Here is an 18,701-nt window from a genome sequence, read left to right as displayed (position 1 = left end):
AAAAATTTCTAAAAATTTACAAAAGAAAAAATTCTACAGTCATTGACATACAAAAGAATTAGACATCTTTGAATGTAATGAAATGAGAGCTGAAATAGGTGAAAATACTATGATACACAAATGTGAAGTGTCTATTCTTGTCCTACTTCTTCAAGTTTTCGAAACAGTAATTAGTATAATTGAATAAATGTTGCCATGTGGTTTATGATCACTGAAACTACTAATGCACAATTTTTCAATTAAACTTTTCTTTGGTAGAAATATACTAAATTCTGATGTGTGAATTCACAACCCCCCACCTCATCATTCATTTTAAGCAACTCCTTATACTTCAGTTAATGCATTAATAAGTGAATACAGTTTCTATTATTTTAGCCTGAGCACAAGATCCACTCAGACTAGGAAATTACTTAAGTTGTCGTCTTTTGTCATAGATATGTACTCAGCTATTGGATTTTTAAGCTGTTGTAACCAGGAAAACAAAATTATCAAATGATAATTTTGGAGTGATGTTTGAGATAGGATAATTTATACCAAATAAATACAGGTTTATTGAGTCATTCTTTTTTTCAGATTATGAAAATATAGGTTTTCTTCATTGAGAGATCTTAAATCAGTGTATTTGATTGTTTGGAGTTTGACAAAAATTCTCCCATGTAAAAAAGAATAAACTAATGAATATAAATAAGTATAATGATTTGAAGCCCAAACTGGAAGGAACAATTCATGCCAACCTATTTTGTATTTATAGAACTGTTTTATATAATTTTATGTAGAATCCAAACTTTGCCTATCACTTTGGTTTTACTGTTCAAGTAGACTTAGAAAGGTTAAAAAAATAAATAAATAAAGGCTGAATTGGAGCTTTTATAAAAATAAACCATAGCAATTTACATTGCAGACTAAGAATCACATAAGCAGTATTCCATTTTATCATTTTCCTAAATTTTCCCTTGAAAAAGTCAGATGCTATAGCATAATTTGTTCCTATTTTTGGACTATATGTCTATAACATCTTGTCAAATAGGCAAAGGTTTAGAAATTTGAATTGTGTAAAAACATTTTCAGTCTCTGGTTGCTGCAACTTCTCATGAAATGTTGCTGCTTTTAATTTCCAATGACACTTTACAAGTTATTTGCGAAGCTTGCACATTTGAAACAGCATCTCATTAAGTAAACTGCCAGTACTAATATTCTCTATTTATTTGCTATAAATTTTTGCATAAGTAGTAGACTGTAACTCATATTGATTTTTGTGTTTAAAGATGTGAAAGATAAAATAAAATGAATAGGCAGGGTATCAGATATAAAATTTAGTATTTATCATAAATTCAGGAAGAAATTGAATATTATCTTGGTGACATTGAAAGTTCTACTATCCTAGAGAACAATTATACTATTGCTCTTCACAATTTCTTTCTTCTAAGGTATAGCTTTGATGTGATTGTAAGTTAAAGATATTCTCTTTTTGAAATACAACTTGACCTGGAAGAAATCAAACATTTCCCATGTACCATAGTCTCCAATCATATGTGACCTATTTCTGTATCATTTTTAGTTTGAAGTTATGCAGAAAATCACACTGGAATTGTTTAAAAAGATGATAACCATCTCTTTATGCAAAATCTTTTTTTGGTGTTACAGTAATCAAAAGTGATTCAAAGCTTGTCACTTAGAAATGAAATAATTGAAAATGCAGATAATGAAAAAATTACTTGTGAATTCCTTTTACATTTGTTTAATGTATGTATGAGTTTGGTCCTCAAGGACTTATAAAATATCTTTATTTTACAGTCCACAAAGGATGCAGATAATTTTCAACATAATAGTAAAGATTCTACTTTATCAAAGAATAGTCTAAACGTCTGTGATAATTAAACAAAACATTCAGCTTTTCTTAAAGTGCTTGTACCAATGGTTATTTTTAAATAATTAAATATGTAATCATACATATACATAGGATAATACTGTCAGCCTTAGTCTACTATCTTTCCTTCCTTCACCCCCTCTCACCCCATTTTCCTCTATATCATCCAAAGTTCCTCTATTCTTCTCTTACCCCTGCCACACCCCCATTATGTATCATCATCTACTTTTCAGAGAAAATATTCAATCTTCTTTATTTCCCTTAGCATGATATTCTCCAACTCCATCCATTTGCCAGCAAATGCCATAATTTTATTCTTCTTTACAGTTGAGTAATAGTCCATTGTGTATATATGATTACATGAATGGTGTGAATCTACATTGTGTACAACCATAGAAATGAAAAGTTGTACCCCATTTGTGTACAATGAATCAAAATGCAGTCTGTAAAAATAAAAATTTTAAAAAATTAAATATCTAAGTGCATCGTTGTACAAGCATTTAACATGACATTATAATTAAATCAAAGATACTTTTTTTTACACTTATATTCTACTATGCAAAATCTACTTAGATATAATACCTACATCTGTCTTGCAGGAAAATTTTCCTGGTGCTCTTAGCTGGACCCACTTCTCCCCTTTCTCCTTTGCAGTTCTCAAGAATAACTGTGAAAAGTGGCAGAAATGTGATGTTCTGAAAAGAGGAGGAATTCACTGACCAGCCCAGGCTTTGCTCTAGTTTGCTCCAGTCCCTCCTAGAAACAGGATGGATTCAACATTTTGCCCAGCTATCATGTTGCCCTGGAGTAGAAAACTCAGAGCAAGCTGTTTTCCCAGGTACCTCCGATGTGCTGCAAGTGAAATTCCTTCTGTCCTCAGTAGCTTTCCTGAGCCTTGATGCGTGTGTCAAGGTGGAGAGGGGAACAGCTCATCCTAAATCCTAAATGTCTACTAACTCTTGCTGTCTGTCTATAAGTAATAAACCACTTCGGGTTATTTCTTGTGTATTCTGTTTCACCAATTGTGGGAAATGTGGGAAAGTAGTAAAAGTGCAGCCTAAGATACAGTTGGCTGAAATGGTAACTAAAGCATGGGAAACCTGCTTCATGTGTCTAAATAGCATTTCTGCATGTGGCTTGCATGAAAAGATCATGTGTTTTACACAAAATAAATTTTATTTTTTTTAAATTTAAAGCTAAAATCTTAGCATTGTTTTCAGTGTTTCCAGATAAATATAAAATATTTGTTATTATCCTGTTATATATATATACACACACACAGCCAAAAAATAAAAAATAAAAAAACAACAATTGCCTTTGTAATTTGCTGGGAACTTCTACTGTTCTGTTCCTTCTCTCAGGGAATCTTCCTCTTCAACTCTTCGTGTATCATTCCCTTATTTACCTCCTAGTCTTACTACATGCTTGCATCTCTTAATAAGATATTGTTTCTTTTTGTTCACTATAAAAATTTATATATTACATAAGTATTATATAATGTATTTACTTCTGCTTTTTCAATAATGTTTTTCCTCCAATATTATAATGAAATCAATCAACTTGTTTCATATCATTTTAATTAATTTCAGGTATTCTAAACTATTTCTTCAGAATCATATTTTGTAGGATCAGTTAAGGTTCTACAATTTACTCATTCTCTGTTCATGAATACTAAATTGTTTGGATTTCTTTGTTTTTCATCCTTTTCTTGTGGTACATGTCAAAAAATTTTCTCTAAGTTAGATAACAAGGGGTTAAATGGCTACCTATATAACCTGGATAATGTCAATCCAAATTATTTTTAAATACTTAGGTATATAATTATGCAGAGTTGTACAGCAAACAACCCCTTATTCATGTTCCATTGGTGCTTCCTTCACAAACACTTGATATTAACAGAACTTTATGTTTGTCAGACTTCCATGTATTAAATAATTCCTCTCTATGGATGTATTTTGCATTTCCTTAGTTACTTCATAGGCAGCTCATTTTTTCTCTTTTCTCAAGTATTAAACATTTTTTGTTGTTGTTGTTTTGGTACCAGAGATTGAATTCAGGGGCACTTAGTCACTGAGCCACAGCTCCAGTTCATTTTTTGTTTATTAAGAGACAGTGTCTCACTGAGTTGCTTAGTGCCTCCCTCAGTTGCTGAGGATGACTTTGAACTTGGAACCCTCCTGCCTCAACCTCCCAAGCTTCTGGGATTACAGGGGTGTGTCACTGTGCCAAGCTGTATTAAATCTTTTGACCATCTTCCTATTTGCTCTTTTACTTTTTTTGTTTTCATTTTACTTCATTTTACATATATCTTGTTTTACTTACAGCATTTCTGTATATGGTTTGGACACTGTCTAGATGACATGGGTATTCCAAATACTGTTCAGACATCTGTAGTTCATCTTTTAAATTTACTCAATAAAATCCATGGAATAATGTTATATCTACTGAGGATAGTTTTAGTTACAATTATTTTTAGAAAAAAATTTTAAATATTTATTGTCAAAAAGTTTAACATAATTTCTTCTAGTACTTTTTTAAAATTTCCATAACATTTCAGTTCTAATTTTTTTTATTCTTTAAATTTGTGACTTCTCTCTTAGACATATGTTTTACCCCCTGACCCTCTGTTTCCTTGTTTTTACAGGTTTTCACTTAGACTGTTTTGTATTCATGTGTGTAAGTGTGTATGCACGTGCATATGTGTGTATGAGAGAAAGAGATACATTGTGTGTTACATGGTGTATAGTATGTGTGTGTGTGTAGTGCATGACATGTTTATGTGTGGTTTTTATGTGTGATATGGGGTGTATGTGTAGATGATATGGGATGTTGTGTGTTTTATGGATGGTGTGTGTGTGTGCGTGTGTACATGTGTGTGCGCTGTCTTTATACATTTTAGAATTAAATATATGGGAAAGATATGAAGCCTCCTTGTGTTGTGCTGTTCCAGAGTGCTCAGGTTGTAGTGTGAATTAGGCTAAAAAGCTGATATAACACCTTGTACAGAGTTGTAGCATTATGTAATATGAAACTTGGTAAACTTTAACATATAATCATTTGCTGATTAAATGAAGGGGGAAAAAAAAACATATCTAAAGATTCTTGGACTCTATAAATACTGACCATGAAAGTACTCAGCCAGAATTTGTCCTTAGATAGAATGAAATTTTGCCAGAATAAAAGCTAATTAACTTGGGTTTACTTAAAGGAAAATACAAAACCTATAATCAAAGTGCAAACCAAAATTGCTCAAAATTGCTTTAAATAGCAAACTATATTTTAAATTAAAATTAATATGCACACAAAACTCACAAGACATCCACACCATTATCATCACTGACTGAGTTTTTATTGTCATATTGGTCAAATTCAGGGAGGGGTTTTATGCATTCCATGTGGAAAAGAATGTATGACCTGGTTCAACATAAAAGACATTTCTCTTATCACATAATGAGAAAATATTGAAATGCCTCTTTCATTATGAGTATGGTGTATGGGAAAATATAAACATTATTGTGACTTCCAGAATTAGACATACACCAGAAATAGAATCATACATTAATATGATTTTCTATTTTGTTATATATAATATTTTTGTTCCTTTAGTCTCTTACCTCAAACTTCCCCAACTTTCCATCTCTATAGTCTTTCAGATATGGTATACAAAGACAACTTCAATGTAAAATGCTGAAAGAACTCTAGAATATTAGCAATCACCATGTCATCACTTAATATGAAATTCTGAGGGTAAATTTTAACCTTTTCATCTTCTAAATTGTAACTTGTCTTATTAAAAACAGTTTCTTCCTTTTTTTCTTTCCTGATTAACACTCTTGTTGTTATTTAAAATAAGAAAATGTATCACATCAAACAATCCCAAGATCCTCACCCTGTACTTTCAGAACACAACAGGACAAGGGAAAGTGATATTATCACAAAGGGTGACTGCTTATATTCATTTATTATGCAAAATGACCCTGATGATCAGTTTCTTATTGAAAACTGTAAAAGGAGAAAAGGTTCAGAATGTCATAAAAATGAAAAAAAAGTATTTTCATGAATTCATTGACCTTTCCATTAATATCATAACACAGCATAATCACTAAGGCTTTTAAATTAGCAAGGTAGCTCAGTACAAAAGGATGGCTTGAGAAATCTCAGGGGCTTGTGTTGCCAGAACAAGGCTCTGACACTAAAAGTAAAAGGGTAAATGAGAATCATGTTTAGCAATGACCTTTAGGTCCCACAGCTGCTTATCACGTACCTTGTCTTTTTGCCTTACTGTTGCACTTTAGCTTATTAAAATTAATTGTGTTCTATTTTAGATGTTAAGAATTTTTAGTTCACGACCTTTGCTGTTGAATATATGGTAGTGTTTTTTTCTTTCTGTCATTGTTGACGTATGATGATGATAATTCCAATTATATGATATAAATAAATATAATAAGTAAAAGAGAGCTTGTAATTTTTGTTAAAAATTATAATGAACTATAAAATGAATAAGAACTGAAAAGTCACAAGTTCCAAAAAGGAAAGAATTTTGGTGTAGGAAAAATGAAATAAACAAGGTTTATACAACAAATATATTTCCTACAATTGCATTTAAATGAATTTTTATATATTTGAAATTATTTTTCCTATTGATATATACCATATGCCCAGAGAAAAGTCTTTGCCTATTTCATTAACATTAATAGAAATATTTTGTAGTTTATTTCTTGATGTTGCTACCCACAGGTAAGTATGTGGTTATTGGGAAATATAGTATTGGATCTCTAGTGTTAATGGACAGTGTGCTTTATTCTTTATAAGGAAATGACTAGCCCCTCATTCACCCATCTTATCAGATGAAGTTTTGATATTTAGCACCTATTTATTTGTATTTCTTCTAACCATATACTAACAACTATATGCTAAATGGACCAATGAGATTTTTTCAAAGATAAAGTTTGTTGATAAGAGATGAATATATTGGTTTGAACTCTGTCACACACACACACACACACACACACACAACACACACAGACACAGTGTAGTGTATATGTGTGTTTGTGTGTGTGTGTATACACACTATATATATATAAATATATATATATATTTGCTCTGCATATATATGATATAAGGAACTAATTATTTAATACTCTCAATATTTATAATAGTTAGGAATCATATTTATTTTTATTTTGCCTGTCAAGAAATTAGTCAAGCAAGTTTTGTTCCATGGAAAAATGCTAACTTGGGAGTTGGGAGACAATTTTCCTCCTAACTCAGTATACCTTTAAGCATATGAGTGAGCTCACAACAGAAAATGAACTCAGCAAGCATAATCAGAGACTCTAAGGGAACCAAAGGCATGTTTACTTCACAATCAGTAGGTGGCAGAGTTGGAACTGAACCCCAAACATTCTGATAGCAAAGACTGATTCTTAAACTCTACACTTCCTCCAAACTGTCATTGTTAATTTATGAGTCACACTATATAATTCTGTTTGCTTCAAACTAAAGACCAAATTTATTAAGAGAATTTTTGTTTTTTATCAAAAACAATCCTTCTGTAGCAGGGCTGCATCTTCAAACACATAACATTAAAGTCTTAATATAACTGACATAGAATTTACATACTTTTAGATAGAAGAAACAAGAGAAAAATGAAACCAGCAAGATGTAGAGAATGTAATATCATGATATAGAATTACACGGGAGTTTAGTACTGATAGTATAGTTAGAACAAAAAACTTAAAATATGACATTTAGCTGATTTCAAAAAACCAGGGAATGCACTCTGAAGCACACCAAGGAAATAATAACTGGGGGAAAGATTGAGCAGTTGCAAAGCCCTGAGCTGAGAAATCAGAATTTGGAAAGTTCAAGGAACTGAAAGGACTCTGAGCAAGTAAATTAGGAAGACAGAGAATAAACTGAGGTTGGAAATGTAGGCAGATACTTCAAGAACATGAGAAGACATTTGATTTTATTCCAAAGTACTTTGGAAAACTGAAAGATTTTGATTATTTCATTAAAACTATTTAACATTTACTATGAGTAAGACATAGTGCTGAAGTTACATAAAGGATAAAGAATACTGGTATTGGAAGAGAGTAAAATGCTTTAATAGGGCTTTTAGGATAGAGTACATCAAGAACATGAGAATTGAGAATAAACTTGAAGCTGGGGTTATGGAGATTTGGGGACTACAGGCAACAGGAAAGCCCAATGCAGAGCTTTCAAATGAGAGGATACATAAGATGTATTCTGAGATTAGCAAAAAAGTCTGCCATTTCTAGAGCAGTAGAAAGGGGAAGTAACAAACGAAGAAGTTAGAGGGTAATGAGAGAAGGAAGAACAGTGGGTCAGGTAGAGCTTTATAAGTAATTAGCAAAGATTAGCCTTTAACTCTGATTGTCATGGAGAACTATTAGCAAGGTTAGAAGGAAAAGGTAAAATAGTCTGATATTTTTAAAGGTTACACTGATCACTCTGAGAAGGAGAAGGCAGAAGACAGAAGACTGGTTAGGACTTGAGAATCTGGTCTCAATGAAGGTGACTAAGAGCTGTCCAATTTTTAGCAATTGAAGATTGACTCCAAAGCATTTTGTCATAATTTAATGCAGACTATGAAAAAAAGAAAGAGGTCTGGATTAATATTATTATTATGTTAAAAACCAAAAGAATCTATTTTTCATTAACTTAGTTACAAAAAATATATACTCAAGGAAGATTAAGCAGTTCATGCAAGACAAGGAGTTTGGTTTGGGCATGTTAATTCTGAAATATTTGTTAGATATTTCAGGAATATGTAAATTATGAGATACCTACTTCTGTCTCAGGAAACTATTAAATGAATTGGTGGTTATATGAACTCAGGTGAGCAATCATGAGGACATACAAATCTGACAGTTTCTATCATACAGATGTTATTAGAAGCTGTACAGTAATTGAGATATTTCTCTAAGGGAGTGACTTCCAATAGAAAATGAAGATCCTGGGGACTCCTTCAGAAAGAAAGAGAGCAGCAAAGGAGATTGGGTGAAGTTACCAGTGAGGTCAAAAGAAAACCAAAAGTAAGAAGGATCATAAAAGAAAAATGTATTATGAAGAATGCGATAAAAACCAAAAGACAAAGCAAGCTGAGAATTTGAAAAAGACCATCCAGTTTTGTAGCATGAAGTCCTGCAGTGACCATTATAAGAAATCATTTTATGAAGTCTTAGAATGTATTTTAGAGAATGTGAGGAGAGAAATTGGAAGCAACACAGGGAGAAAGTATGATATTTTCCAGTTTTGTTTTAAACAGAGGCAAAAAATAAGGAGATAGCAGATGGAAAAATTTGGAACAAAATATCTTTTTTTCTTATATTTGAAAATAGGTGAATTTATAGTGAACTAAGAGGTTGATATAACGATTGAAAATGCCTTGAAGGAGTAATTCAATGATAGGAAAGTGGGGTGAATTTCCAGAGAGATATTTTTGGTAGGGAGAGGGGATGATAGTTGATATAAGTGCTGTGAGCCTGATTGACTTTAGAGAGAGTAGCTGTCAGATTACATAGACATGCGTTTTGGTAGGCAGGTGGATGTAATGATGGGGTTGAAGCTAAATTCTACTCAGTTGTCTTCAGTTTTTACAAAGAATCAAAGTCATTAATAAAAATGATTTTATGGAAAAGGCATTTGAGGTTTAAGGAGGAAAGAGACAGTATAAAATTCCCACTTAGGAGATTAGGAGAGTAAATGGCATAAGAAATTAATGCATGGAGATGAACAATCTCAAGAGTTTGCTTCAAGTTTATAATCATTACTATAAAATGAGACCAGTCATCACAGTTGCATATTTCTCTCCATCCACATTTAGCTGAATTGATACGAACATGGAATAAGTGGAAAGGTTGATCTAGTTGGGGAATGGTTTTGTAAAGAGGAACAAAAATGCAAGAGACGAGTAAGAATGTAGAGTGTATGAAAAAGTGATTTTTTTTTTTTTTTTTTTTTTTTTTTTTGGTGCTGAGGATGGAACTCAGGACCTTGCGCTTGCAAGGCAAGCACTCTACTGGCTGAGATATCTCCCCAGCCCTGAAAAAGTGATTCTAATGACTGATTATGAACTTAATTTAGGTTATCAAGAAAGAGAACATGAGGGAATGAGGGAAGTGAAAATATTTAATTTGGAATGAAAAGACTTTTAAAATATTTAGATAGACTGAGAAACAATGTAGTGATGGGAAAACCAGTACATCAAAAAAAAAAAAAAACTGAAGGGTTTGATATTGTATGTAACGGCAATCTCCAGCGTATGCTACTGAATGTGACTGAGAGAGACCAAAGAATGAAATAAGTAGAGGAAGGAATTCACAAGACTGAATGGTCAGGTGTTATACAGAGAAACTACTGTAAAATCAATAATTAAAATTCATTGGAGCATTGAATAGCCCATCAATTTGGCTTTAAAATGATTGTTTTGAAGAATAATAGAATAGTAGCAATGGAATGGAGAAGACATTAGAATGCAGGAGTGGTGGGGTGATCTGGAGTCCAGCAGTTTCCATTGAGCGCTGATTAAAAATTAAGTCCTGATTGAATCAAGGCAGATAAAAATGCACTGTTATGGGTCAGAGCATTTGGAATGTCTGGAAATCTCTCTTGACTCCTGTCAATGGAGAGTAGAAATCCTGAGGTTTCAAGCTCTTAGTTTCAGGGGTTGGTGTTCTCTTTGGGTGCACATACTTTGAGAAGTGGTCTTATCCAAGTGTGTATGAACTGCTTGACCCCTGTTGGTGGGGATGAGGAATGTGGTATTAAATCTGGTGGCATACCAAGTCAGACATCATAAGGATCTTACAAGTGCAGAGGCCTGCAGTTTATGCAGATCCTACCCAACCAGCAGAAACAGAGAACCAAATTTCACTTCAAACTCAGTTTTGCTACTTTTATAAAATATAATAGGAATTTATTTAATTTTTGTCAAATATAAACTACCTACCCAATAGAGGACAGATTGGAGCCGGAAAGGAAGAAAGAAAGCAGAGAGATTATTGCATTTGTCTGAATGATGGCTTAGATTATGGTGCTAAAATGAAAATAGAAAATGATGGGTTGATTATTTATATGGGCATTCCTTTCTTTCCATAGTAGAGCAGGACCCAATAGATGGTCGTGCAAACTGAAAATGTACATACTGATGTTAAATAGGATAGTTCATTATTACTCTGTCAACCTTTAAAATGTTCATCAAAACGAACACTCTCATATTGTCAGTTATAAGTGAAAAAGGAAATAAAAATAACAAAACTAACACACACACAGACTAATTTAAACATTAGAAACATTGAAAATATTTATTTGTCAAAGATAGTAATATGAATAGTGTTTGTCTTTTCATAGTATGACTTTTGACATTGAGGGAATATCTACTATAAACCCTGTTAAATTATCATATTCTCTTCTAAATTTGTATCAGCATGCAACATTTTATCCTTTGCACTTTCATTGTTATGATTCATCTCTTAAAGTTTTTCTAATGTGAAGTTATTTCGCTGGTGCCACCTCTTCTGGGATAACTCTATCTTTTTTTAACACAACCAACTTCCTCCTTTATGTCAATAAATTCATCTGTAATAAATTCCTCTGACTGCACATCCATAATCTCTCTGACAATGCAATGTCAACATTCCTCATCAGCATCTCTTTCATAATTTGTCATATTTAATTTTACTTTCAGCACTTCCACTTTTCATTTCTTTGCTTCATTTTTCTCTTTACTGGCAATTTTTCCATTATCGATTAAAATAATATCACATAAGTTTATCAGTAGGAGCCAAGGAGGCAACACAACTGTATACTTTGCTGTCTGGGTGTGAACTGACTAACAAATGGCACTGACTGATCACTGACATTGAAAGATGCTGACTGATTAGTCACTCAATATGAGGCACATCATGATTTATGTACCAACTTGTGGACTAAAAAGCTAGCAGCAAAGTTTATAAAATTACTCATGGCTATTAAGCCGTGGTAAGTAAGCTCATGCATATCAAGATCATGCACTTCAGAGAATGTCTGGACATACATGTCTGTGTGTGTGTGAGTATTGTGCATATTTTATAGCTGTTACTGTTGTTAAAACCAGCAGTATAACTGAAATGGAAAAGTCTGGGCAAAGTTGGGATTAAACTATCAAATTCTGTTTGGGGATAGTAATAAACAATAGTAGAAATACTGAGATAAAAATAAAAATCTAGATGTCTTAAAATGTTGTCTGAATAACTAAAATTAATTCAGAAACAATTTAAAGGAAGTTTCCTGGGAAGAGAGTGGAAACAGAAGAATGTCAGAAGTGAATGCAAGAAACTGAAATATTAGAAATCTATTTAAGGAGCAGAAGCTAGCAAAGAAACTGAGAGGTATTAGTCAGGGAGGCAGAAGAATAAACAAGAGGAAGAATATTTTAAGAAATCACAGAAATAAATGAAGCAGAGTTCCTTCCCTTAAGGTGCTGTAGTGGGAATGACAATCATACACATACACACAATTCTTACAATTTTTATAACAGGATTATATTCTAGCTATCAGTCCATAACAAATTAACATAATTGAATTTTTGTACTTTTCACTCAAAGATCACCAAGTATTGATGCTGGGTATTTCTATCAACTTTGTGCTCACATATGAGACAATGTGTAGAGGGACTGAAATCTATGTGTAAAATACACAAAACCCAGAAACACTTTAAAGAAGAGAGAAGTCTATGACAATATATAGCATTTCCATCATATTTTAAAGATAAGAAAAGATTTTGAAACCCTTTAAGGGCTATAAGCACAGAAACACAAATTTTATGCATACTGTATGAAGTTAGGTTAGCTTCTAAAATATGAATTTATTTATTTGTCTCCAATTTAAAAACTCCAATAGAAATACACGTGTATGTGTGTGCAGGTGCGTGTATCTCACCACATACCAAGAAACTGAGTAGTATTATGGATATCATGTAAAATTTAATTCTATTTCTCTAATATGTTTATTTTGTTTTTGAGATTTTCTTGGTTGGGCACCTTGTGTGATTGCTATAACCACTCTAGAATCCATTTCTGCATACAATACATCTAGAGGAAGAAAAAGTCTCAACTTCCCCTCATATTTTACTGAGTTAATTTCATTATAGGTCATCATCAGAGGTAAGCTGTACAGAAATTGGCTTTAGGTAGGATCCTGAATCATTCACAAACAAGGGAGATGAGGTTTGTGTTTTAAAAGTTCTACATTTGGAGAACTGTGACCTCACGTGCATGGTTGCTTCACCATAAGAGATAGGTAGAATGCGTGTTAAATTAATTATTCCACAACATTCTCTATAATTGAACATATGGCTTCACCTTAAGCTGTACCATTAATTACCACGTGATGAAATGCTGTGACAGAGTGTCACTTATAAAATGGTTGCGCATGACTTAAGCATCTCTCTACTGTTTTCTTGATTCAAACTCCTTTTTGTTACATTCATGTTTTAGTCAGCTGTTTCCCTGCTATTCCTAAATGATCTGACCAAAACAACTATAAAGGAGGAAAGGTTTATTGAGGGCTCACAGTTTCAGAGGTCTTAGTCCATAGAAGACTTGCTTCATTCCTTGGGGTTCCCGGTGAGGCAGAAAATCGTGGCGGAAGAGGGTGGTGGAGGAAAGCAGCTCACATCATGAGGAAGCAGAGGGAGGAAGAGAGACTCCACTCTCCAGATACAAAATATATACCCGAAAGCCATGCCCCAATTTCTACCTCCTCCAGCCACACCCTACCACTTCATTTAATCCCATCAGGGATTAATTCACTGTTTGGGTTAAGACTCCTACAACCCAGTCATTTCTCATCTGAAACTTCCTGCATGGTCTCACGTGTGAGCTTTCTCATGGACACATCACATCCAAACCACAAAATTCACAGCAGACTTCAAGTCCTCCAACCCCTTCTTATATTCATCCCTTCACATACTGCTATTTGTTCCATCTACCTATAAAACAATTTTTCTTTATGTCATTTCCTCATCAGCTATTTAAGTTTCTCTCTCACTGCAATTTTTACATCTCCTCCAAAGCAGTTATGAAAAACAATGAACTAATGTTCATGTAGCCATTTGATCAATATTTGTATAACCTGATTTATTTTAAGCCTCATGAGGGCAAGGAATTGTCTATGTTCAGTGCTGTGTGCTCCTTTCTATCACAGGATGGTTGGCACATAATTCAGATACAATTGTGGAAGGGAGAAAAAAGGGAAGGCAGGGAGGGAGAGAGGGAGGAAGCAGCATTGATTTGCCATCCTACTGACCCTACTGCCTTCAGGGAAGATCACCCTTAAAATGGCAATGTACTAAAGCCAGATGTTAGATTGTTCTGCCATATGTCCTCATAGCACCCCATTCTACTCATCTCCTCCAGTGCATTTTATGTTCATGCAGAAGGAAATTAGCCCAGTGTCATTTACCAATTTATTCCCAAGGCCTAGCACCGTGTCTGACAAAAAAATAAATAAATATGGTGAATTGATTTGAATTAGTAATAAAATGTGATTTATAATCTTTTGTTAACTAAGTGATTAAACTGCCTTCTCTGAAATGAAATTCTCAGTTAAATATTATTCTTTGGCCTCTTAATCACATGGGCTCTCATACTTTATATTGGTTGATTGAATAAATGATGGGTGCTGTGCATTCATTCATTGCTGCTGCCAAAAATCATCAAACTGCCCTTTTACCCACTCTTTGCTTCTCGAACCTTCAGAAAGAAGTACACACAGAACAGCTTAATCAAGTTTCCACATAAGAAAATGGGGACTTAATTTGGCATCTTTGTGCATATAAACAAGTAGGTTCTTTTAATCTACTTTTCCTTCATCTGACACATAAACTTTGATAAATGGAGCAGTAATTTTAGGAGATTATGACATTCATTATCCTTTTTGCTTATCTTTCATAGCAGGCTTTTTTCCTTTTTCAAGAGATTTTCCTTGTGGCAAGGCTGTTTATTTCTCACAGAGTTCTTTTAAAGCAAATGTCATGTGGGGATAGCACCAGGTAACCTTAAAGCAAGGCTTTTTTTTACCACAACTTTATTTTATGGAGTGCTTTTTGCGGCAAAGCCATCCCCAAGCACTGTCAAAATTGGAAACAAAACAGAAGTCACACAGTCAGAAAAATCAATGATCTTTCAAATAATCCAAGATTAAATCAAATCAAACTAGCTTTAAGCTTAAACTCTAAAGTGGGCAGGAGTTGGCGCACCTGAGAAGCCCATAAAGACCAAATTCTAGACATTTGGGTTGTAATGGGAGGTATCCTTTGGGTAATAATTAATGATTTATCCAAAGCCTAGGAAACATGTAGAATCAACTGACAGAGCAAATGTTGAAAAAAATATACTAAACCAAACTAACAATTTGAATTAGAAACAATATAGAATCTAAATACATTTGACAATCAACTGGATCATGAGCCTTGTTCTTGAATAGAGAGTTACAAAGATTGCCTCAGTCATAAAGAGCTTCAACTTTCATCAGTCAAAAACAGACTTGCTCTACATAGGATGGGAAAAAAAAAAAAAAAAACCAAGAAGGAAGAACATTACTGAAAGCTACAGATTCGTTCATATGGTATAGACCTCTCTGAAACCAGTAAAATAGAGATTTTTAGTATTCATTCTACCTTTACAGCTAAATGTATTTACCACATAATTCAGAGGAATTTTAAAAATACATATTGGCAATATGCACTGAATCTTTTTTAACTTTATAGCTAGTCAAGCATTTGATCTGCTTTAAATCAATGCAGGTCACTGGTAATTTAATTTTAAAACAAGTAGACTATGTCTACTAATATATTTTGCTTCCAATGGTATTTTCTATAATTATGATATGATGACATATAGCTTATTTCATGTGTGTTCATATCATATCAAAAAATCCATGAAAATATAAATAGAAGTATTTATTTTCATGATATCATTTAATGCCAGCATCAATAATTCTGTATTTTTCATTTTGTATATCTTTTTATTTATTAATACTTTCTCCTGAGTTAGTGTATTCTTTTCAGTGAAGACATGAATTTGTTGACTGAACTTTATGTAGAACTAAGTAACATCTTTAGAGAGTAAATTTTATAAAATAAACTACTGTAAAGAAAGCTATATATATATATATATATATATATTTTTTTTTTTTTTTTTTTTTTTTTTTTTTGGTCAGGCTGAATAATGGCTGCCCCATGATGTCCAAATCTTAGTCCCTGGTATCTATAAATATATTAGTTTAGAAAGCAAAAGTACTTAAGGCTCTCATTGGAGAGATCATTCTTGAGTATCCAGGTAGGCCCAATTTAATTGCAAGTGTTCTTATAAGATGAGGCCAGGATTGTGAGAGAGAGAAATTGGAAGATGCCATATTGCTGGCTTTGGTAGTGGCAGAAAGCACCTGAGGCCAAGGAATGCAAATACCTGGCCTCTTTAAAAGTTCAAAAACACAGGGAAACAGATTGTCCCTTCAAGACCTCAGGAACAATGCAATTCTGCTGATAATGAATCAAGTTAAATGAAACTGATTTCAGCTTTCTGACCTCCTGAATATAATGAATTTATGTTGTTATTAAAACAATAATACTGTGGTAATTTCCTGAAGTTTCAATAGAAAGTTATTGTTTTATGTTTAATAAAAATAATTTAAAATAATACAGTATCAATGGCATGCTTGCTAAATGTTAGGCACTGCATTTAGCACTTTTCATGAGCTATCTCATTTCATCTATTCAATAATGCTGAGATACCTATTATTACTAATCACTATTCTTATTTTACAGGAACATGAGATATATCTAATTGAGGGAGAAATTGTATTTAATACCAGTAAAATTAATAAGTGAAGTTATGGGATTGTGCCCATAATAATCTAACTCTTCCCTGAAAAATAATTTGAAAGTAGAAGAAAATTCTGATGATCTCGTCTTATCCTAAATACATTTGGCTCTTTTATTAATTCTATACATTTTTCTTAGAACTGTTCTTGTGAAAAATATGTCCTGACCAAGAGGATTGCATGACTCATTACGGGGAACTGAATATAGCTCCCTTTTTATTAAAACACAGTCCACAGGAGACAGTCAGACACAGTGGGTGTCTCAGAACAATCATCCCTTCTTTTGTCAATGTTTGTCTTCCAGGCAAGTACCACACTGGAGCCATATGATACTATACCCCTGGATATGGTTGATTCACTCATGGGACTCTGCATCAAAACTATTCAGACAGTTGCCTGTTTCTGGGAATTCAAATTGTTATGGTAAATGATGTCCTTCATCTCTCCTGGACTGAATGTTCCTGATGCATGGACACTCAGGGGTACTTAATGCTTTTCCCATAAGGACCACAGAAATAGAGAAGACTCTTCTGCAAAAAGTAAGAAAATAATTGAATGTATATATAAATAAATAGTTTTGACAGGTGGCGAAAGCACTAAATTTTTACTAGGCCCTAGTTCCAGTATATATCACACATACACACACACACACACACACACACACACACATTAGTACTCTCTGTTGCAACAATGTTTTACTAAATGGGCTCTTCCACTTAGATTGTTTGAGATGTCTTCGTGGCTCTACAGAAAATTTTTAGGTAATTTTGCTTCAGTAAGCTTATGTTTCTCATAAAAAAATTAGGTTTATATTAAGTATTGTGCCATATTCTAGACACAATAATAAACCATCCTTGCCTTCAAAGAACTTATTTTTTATGTAGTTGATTAAGACACAATTTGAAAAGTCAATATTTGATGTAACACAAAGAAAATGGCACTTACTAAGAAACTTTAAGCCACCAATATGAAACTGTGAAATATCAGAAAACCCACCTTTAATTCTTGCCAATTGTCATTTTCCCATGTTGCTTTCCTTAACGAAGATATGCAGGGTACAATTCTAGGACAAAACATGCACCAAGCCTCCTACTCTGTGCCATAACTTATTCCCAACGTAATATAGTCAATCATATTCACTCATCAGTTTTCCAATTATGTTTCTCCTATTTGATTAATTTCCTCATTAGTGTAATAATTGATCATAAAAAATCATTTTCTTACCTCATTACCACAACATAAAACTTCTGCTTCTTCCTTATCATTATCTTCCTGTTCAGCCTCTAATCAATTTACCCTGAAAATAAATGTCCTAGAAAGACTGACTTCATATATTTAAAAAACCCACAGATGATTTGTCATTTTGTTCCATTTTCTATGATTGTTTTATGGTCATCATGACTCTTTCCTCAAGTTCTCCTTCTCCAGGTTTATATTTTCAATGTGCTCTTCCTTCCAAGACAAAGGGTGAAGTTTGAGACTAAATTTCAGCTTCAGGCTTAAAATATCATGATGTGTTCCTGTGGACTGATGAAAAGAAAATCCTCTTCCTTTATTGTCGCGTTCCTTCTGCCCGCAGAGAGAGACACGACACATCAGTTGTTCATCAGAGCTCTTTATTCTTCTCTCTTCCTCCTCTGATCATCCTCCGATGATCCCCTCTCATCTTTACCAGGCAGTTACAGTCATATTTATATGAATCATGAGCCAATCAGGTTACAGAGCATGTGGGGAGAGCATGATAATAATGTAATACAATAAGCATGATAACAATGTAATACAATAAGGGCGCAGCGGGCATGAGTCACCTTGTCCAATCAGAGTAGTCCATTCTGGCACTGGCTTAGTGCCGGGGCAACTTCTTTAAGCAGTGTCAGCTGTTTGTTGCAAACCAGTCCGCCCCGGCTCAGCGCCAGGTTGCCCCGGCTCAATGCCAGGTGCT

General features: G+C 33.4%; 1 long non-coding RNA gene across 1 annotated transcript in view; it reads right to left on the bottom strand.

Moving 5' to 3' along the window:
- Positions 1–18,386, bottom strand: part of LOC124985039 (uncharacterized) — a 75,522-nt gene extending 57,136 nt beyond the window's left edge. Inside the window, exon 1 of the long non-coding RNA XR_007108787.1 lies at positions 17,984–18,386. This is a non-coding gene — a long non-coding RNA (uncharacterized LOC124985039). The remainder of the gene's footprint in view (positions 1–17,983) is intronic.
- Between the last annotated feature and the right edge of the window lie 315 nt (positions 18,387–18,701).

The sequence above is a fragment of the Sciurus carolinensis genome, chromosome 5 (genome assembly GCF_902686445.1).
Source record: "Sciurus carolinensis chromosome 5, mSciCar1.2, whole genome shotgun sequence".
NCBI lineage: Eukaryota > Metazoa > Chordata > Mammalia > Rodentia > Sciuridae > Sciurus > Sciurus carolinensis.
This window is presented reverse-complemented; position numbering and strand designations above follow the sequence as displayed.